Source organism: Mastigoproctus giganteus, chromosome 10 (assembly GCF_048544385.1).
Source record: "Mastigoproctus giganteus isolate SK-2022 chromosome 10, ASM4854438v1, whole genome shotgun sequence".
Taxonomy (NCBI): Eukaryota; Metazoa; Arthropoda; class Arachnida; order Uropygi; family Thelyphonidae; genus Mastigoproctus; species Mastigoproctus giganteus.
In genome coordinates, this window is record NC_143584.1 from 21430879 (window position 1) to 21437816 (window position 6938).

The window sequence follows — 6938 nt, forward strand, 5'->3', positions numbered from 1 at the left end:
CCAGTACGCTGTGTCCCTTTAACACCTACCCATCGGAGACACCGTTTACAGAGGTGCATCGAACATAAGGACTGGACAGCAGCGCAATGGCGTAAAGTACTCTTTACTGATGAGAGTAGATTCAGTCTCAGCAGCGATTCTGGACGTCAGCTAATCTGGCGAGAGGTTGGCACACAGTATCATCCCGCAAATATCACTGAAAGGGATCGATGGCGGTCCAGGTGTTCTCATCTGGGGAGGTGTTATCTTGGATGGACGTACACAACTCCAGATACTGGAAGGCGGTACTGTAACCGGTGCAGGCTACTGTACTGAGGTAATCCTTCCCCATGTGCATCTATTCCGAGGTGCCATTGGCCCCGATTTCGTGTTTATGGATGGAACGCCACCCACATCGCACTGCAGCTGTTGATATGCTTTTGGAAAGTGACGACGTTGTTCGTATGAATTGGCCTGTCCGTTCCACCGATCTAAATCCCATGGAACACATATGGGACGCTCTAGGGAGACGACTAGCGACACGTCCACGTCCACCAGAAAATGTTCACCAGCTGAAGATGGCGCTGACGGAGGAACTAACGATGTTACCTCAAGAACTTATCAACAACATTGTTCTAGGTATGGACAGGCGGTGCAAAGCCTGCATCGACTTTAGGGGTGGCCATATCTCCTACTGAGGACCACCTCTTCCCTTCATTCCATCTTTGGTAGTGATGCATCTGTATAATGGCAGCCAGTGCTATGTTGCCATTTTTGAATCAAGTCCCTCCCGTTGTTATGTGGATGTTGTTTCCTTCATCATTTCTGTACCTCACAAGGTACAGAAATGATCCAGGCCACTCCTATGAGAAGCTACAGGTGAAAACCTGACTGGTCCTTGAGTTTTGCACAACAGTGTAATACCGTTGGGCCACTGTTCGAACGGATAAAAGACGCTATAGACTAGGTATTACCCGTAAAAGATGCCTGAAGACGTCCGCAAAGATCTGCAGCCATGCTGCCTGCAAAGTTTTCCACTGTGTCGGAATAGATGACGATTGCGTGTCTATATACGCTTCACTTCCCTTTCCAACACATCCCACAGGTGTTCAATTGGAATGAGGTGAGCCGAATTTGGAGACCAATCAAGATGGGTGATATCTTCACTATGTTCCTTCAGGCACTTGTGCACAGTGCATTACCATCTTAGAAGATCCCGTTTCTGTCCGGGAAAAATAAATGATGGATGGAGTGCACATGGTCTCCTAAAACTTGGCAGTAGACCTCACTAGTGAAACGTTGGAGACCAATCAAGATGGGTGATACCTTTTGATATCTATAAAATATGCCTATTAAGTAACCACGGCTAACTGCCTGGACAGTGGGCACAATGAACGATGGGTTCATGGACGCGTGTGGCTTATCCGACCAGCACACTCGTCGTTTTCAGTTTTCCAGTGTCCAATTAGTATGTTGTTGGCACCACAGAATTCGCCGTCCACGATGATCAGCGGTGAGGAAAGGGTGTTTCTTGGGTCGTCTGCTATAGAACCCCATCTGAGTCTGCGGCGCATCATCATTTGGGACATTGTTCTTGCATTCCCCATATTGTTGTTGTTTGGTTTTTAGGGGCATTAGCAACTAAGGCCATATTGATCCGGCGATATGCGGTGGTCATTCCCTAACCTTTCCGCATCCTCTGTATTTGGTGGTCACGGGCTCAAACTCCGGTCTAATCAAAAGCGTGCACTACGCACTGGTGCTCCTGCCCACCTGGCTACGGAGGCGCCTCTCCATGTTATATTGTCATACCGTTCAGCCCGCACAACGCACTGCACCTTTCGCTCACAACGAACATCCACCTTGCATAATCCTTTACAGTTCTGTCAGAGCAAGATGGTTTGACCCGTTCGACACCATTCTTTGTACACCTTAACCACAGTGAGCGGACTGTGAGCAACCGACAAGGTGTGCCATTTCCAATATGACGCACGGGCTCCCACAATTTTCATCGAGCCGGTCATTTAGGAGAACGCCTAACTATTTACCTAGATGACCGCCTGGCCTTCTCTTCACAATTATAACATCTCTCTAAAAAGATTAAGGAATTTACAGGAACGCTCTTCAAAACATATAAAGCATTTCTGTACAATCCGATTTCACACAAAATGCTTGGACATGATCCTCCAATTCTTGCACAATTCGGGCCGGGTGACCTTATATCCAGATGGCACTGGACTTCAAAAAGACAACGCCCCGTGTCACAAAGCCGCATTGTGGAGGAATGGAATGATAATATCCAAGCATTTCGTGTGCTTCCCCTGGCCGCCAAATTCCCCTGACATCAATTTCATTGAACATTTGTGGGATGCAGTGGAATGCAACATTTGCCAGTCCAAGCTTGTGCCTCGCTCAATGCTGAACTCTTGAGACGTTCTTCTGTCCAGCTAGTCCATGATACCCAAGGTCACCTTCTGTGGTTTCGTGGAATCGACGCCAGACCGGGTATGCAAGCGGTTATCCGGCGAAAGAAGGCCCAACACGCTATTAGGTAGCCCTCGTGGGTAGCATAGTTGGTAAAATCGCCGTCCTCCCAACACCAGGTAGAAAAGACCTGAATTTGAAATCGCCATCCTCCCAACACCAGGTAGAAAATATCTGAGTTTGAACCCCTGTTAATTACGGGAGGAATTTTTATGGGACTCTTTCCAAATGTGGCTGTGTTGGTCGGTTTATGGCGAGGGTAGCATGGTTTTTCCTCCCGGAAACTCGGATTTTTTTTATTCAGCAAACCGACCAAAGAGCCATTGCAATATACAGAGATATTACGTACAGCGCATTATGGCCTGAGTTACTGATGCGCATAAACCATACTACTACCAACTAACAAGCAATTAGGTAGGTGGTCATAATAGTAGTAGTAGTAGCAGTAATGGCAAATGATACAAGAAAGCAAGCTTATATATATAGCATCACAATGTGGACATCTGTTTTTCTAACGGGCGTCTCCTAGAACATCTGTTCAACTCCACCTGTTATCTCTGTGAAGAATGGTACCACTGTAAACGGGTCAGATATGAGAGTAGTGTAGGTTTCTGTGAATAGTGTGTGTTTTCTGTTGTTGGTTGGACAGTTGGCTACCCAGAAGCATCCGTCACCTGGAGAGATGATTCTGGGTACTCGTCCACATCAAGGGAAGGTGGGCCAGTCCGAGTAAAGCTTGTGCCGTCTCAATTCGACACTATGAATCATCCGACGATGTTTCCAAAAGGTGGGCCAGATTCGTCTGAGGACCAATTCCAGAGGATTAACAAAAAAAACAAAAAAAAAACAAAAAAATCCCGTGTAAAAAAAAAAAAAAAAAAAAAAAAGGGACACTTCAGGGAGGGGAATTATTATGTGCTTGCAGAAAGGTGCTATCAGCATTAAATAAGACTTAAAAAAACAAAAACAGCGTGTGTACTCTGTACGCAAGAAATATATTTTATGTGAAAACATCCTTGGCTTGGACAGGGTTAAAGGGTTGGGCCTTCATGGTCGTTACGTCTGTTGTTGGACATTCTAAGCGAAGTAACGGATAACTTCCTGGAGTGCACAATTTTACATCACTTTCATACCATAATCTATCACTGACATCACAAACAGCTCCCAAGTTATTTTTCAGAAATTGTCGTTCAAATTCTTTAAAGGAGTTACGGTTATGTTCGATGTTCTTGTAAATGATTTCATGCTCGACTACTGTTGAAATTTGTGGAGGGTCGCACAATGACCCAACACCGAGCGGAAAAGATTTGAGTTCGAATCCCGTCGAAGACGTGAGGAATTGTTATGGGCCTTTTTCACAACGAGTCGGTCTCAGGAGAGGGTAGCTCGGTTTTTTCTCCAGGAAACGTTTCTTTTTTTTTGTCCAGAAAACAGATAATCGACCCCAGAACACATGAAATTTAGAGACATTATACACGGAGAAATATGGCCCTAGTCTTGATGCTACTAAAAAAAATCTCTACTACTACTACAGAATTTGTGTAGTTCTCCCTTGAATTTATTGAACTCATCCAATCCCACAACAACAACAGATGGAAGCCTGTTCCAACAATCAACCACCCGCTGGCTGAAGGCAAACTTCAACACATCTATTCTGCAACCATCCTTCCTCAACTTGAATTTATGGTCCCTCATGTATGTAGTCTCAGCAAGTGGAAGAATACCATTAATATTCAACTCATTCAATCCATACGAAATTCATTCATCCTTACGAAAGCAAAAGCTTTCGTAAAGATGACTACTAAAAACCAAAAGCTTTTCCCTTTACTCTTGACAGTAGTTATGTCTTTAATTAAATTCCACATTATTACCACTCAGTGAATCTTTTATCTGCAGATTCTTAATGCGTGAACAATCACTGCTGATAACCAGATCAAGAATATTGCTTCCTTTTGTCGCACTCTAACATGCTGCTGTAGAAAACAGTCATCTAAGATATCCACAAAATCTTTCTACTGTGTGAGTGACCAACTCACAAATTCCAGTCGACATCTGGGAAGTTAAAATTCCCCCACTATGGGACATTCTGATTTGCTGGCCCACTCTATTTCCCTGTGTAGCTGTTTGGTATACTCATCACAGTCATTAGGCCTATAACACACTCCTACTCTCAATTTTGTTTTCCCAATACTTACATTACACCAAGCTAACTCAACATTGCACTCATCATCCAAGTTAACTGGATGCACTGTCTTAGATTCAATACTCTTCTTAACTAAAGCTGCGTCCCCGCTGAGTCGGCTTTTGCCAATGGGCAAAGCCGTGCGGCAATGCCACACTAGTGGGGACGTTTGAGTCGGCTTACGCCATGTGACCTGAAATGCCGAGCGGCATGTCGACCAGTTTACCGACTGCTGTCGGTGACCATCAAAAGAAGCCGGGCCGAATCGTGCAGTGGGCACGCGTAGTTGTTGACGGCAATCGGTATTTCATATCTTTTAGTTACTTTCAGTTTAGTTGTTGAGTGCAAATTGTGCATGTTCCCGTAACAAGATGACCGAATGGATAAATGAGGTGACTGAATTAATACAAATGTATCGCGATCATCCAGCCCTATGGGATTGTACTGTAATTACAAGGATTATAAAGACCGTAATAAGAGGCACAGCAGATTAATGGCAATAGCAGTTTCCTTTGATGAGCTCAAAGAGGAAATCAAAAGAAAAATTAAAAACCTCTTGAGCCATTTTTCAAGAAATTTAAAAAAGAAGACGCATCGTTAAAATCTGGTAGCGGTATTGACAGTGTTTACAAAAGTAAATGGTTTGCCTTCTAAAGCATGATGTAGAAGAATAAACCACAAAAAACGATTAATACTGAAGATAAGGTATGTAATTATTGACAACAATTTATTTTAACCTTTTTTTTGGTCCAATCATATTCAATAAATGCTCAAATTCAGCACTCGACATTCTGATAAAGTTTCTAGAACCACCGTTGCATCTATATTCGAGATTTAAGGCGTCGACATCATCCAAAATCAAATCGTCCATTAAATCACTTTCACTATATGTATTCCTATTTACGCTGACTTAGACGCACCCATAATCTTGGTGTCTTCTATTTTCTTTTCTTTTTAGCAATAGCTACAAACGCGGCTACAGCGATAAGCAAATCCTCGTCGTTGAACATTATCTCCTTCACTGTGTTCATGGCCTGGTTATACCGATTTAATGGGGACGCACCAAAAATATAGATGAAGCCGATCAGTACTTCAAATTCAAATTTATTTACAGTGCTTTTAGCATTAGTGTATTCTTACTCTTAGTTACCCTAACACAGCCCATGTATTCATTTGTTCCATGATGACCCAGAGCAGGGCGTGAAATCCCAGCCACCCTGCTTTCCAGGCTGTTGCATTTACCAATAGTAGCTATGTAAGAATCACTTTTACCTCTGCTTGCGGCTCTAGTTAAACTATAAGTCTGTGTATACCCCCCCCCCCCCCAAAGCTAGCAGTTTTCCGACCCAACTATCACTACCTCGCTAGCATCGGCAAATATTCTTGCATCCATTCTATTCAAGTGTTCCCGTCCCTGTAAGAACAGTCTCTCCTGGTAACAAGCGCAAAGACCACGTTGAGAAAAATTCTACTCCATGAGCCTTGCGCATTCTTTCCAGCGCAGAACTGACTGACAAGGCTCTCGACATTATATCCCTCATATCGTGTCTGAGAAGAATTGAAGACACTTTCAAATTCAATCCTAACGTACCAATTTTTGGCAACATTGTCCTGTACTTGTTAAGTCCTCAGATCTACTCTTAATATCATTAGTGCCAACGTTTTGACTCATGAGTGCATATCAGTGTAACTGTATTACGTCTATAGAAGTGCGTGTTTACGGGCCCATTTGCATTGTACTCGCTGAGAAACCCCGAATAACTAACAGGGGAAACTCTGTCTGGACTGAATTTCTGAAGTTTTTCTGAAGTCCTCATTGAATTTCTGAAGTCCTGTACAGTCTGGACTGAAGATGACTTCAGAAATTCTTCTAGTCATCGATGGGAATCGAATCCAAATCTCTTCAAATAGAGAAAGCATTTGGAGAGTTCTGGATTTCTCCACTTGCCTCCATTTGGAGACAAGTGGAGAAAGCACTGTACCCTCACGGAGGACAATATACAAAAGATTTTTTTCTCTTGACCTTGCTACGCACATGCTGTACAGTCTTCAGAGGGGTACTAAAAGCCATCGCAGGCACCTCAACCGTTGACCTTCATGTTCTGCTATTACATTAAGAGAGGGATATCTATTACCTTCTCAAATATAACTATCAATCCTACTGATGACCCACAAACTAAAAAAGAAATGAGTTGGTTTTTTTTTTTTTTTTTTTTTGTTTTTGGTTTTTTAGGAGCATTAGCAACTAAGGCCATATCGCTCCGGGATTATGCGGTGGTCATTCCCTGACCTT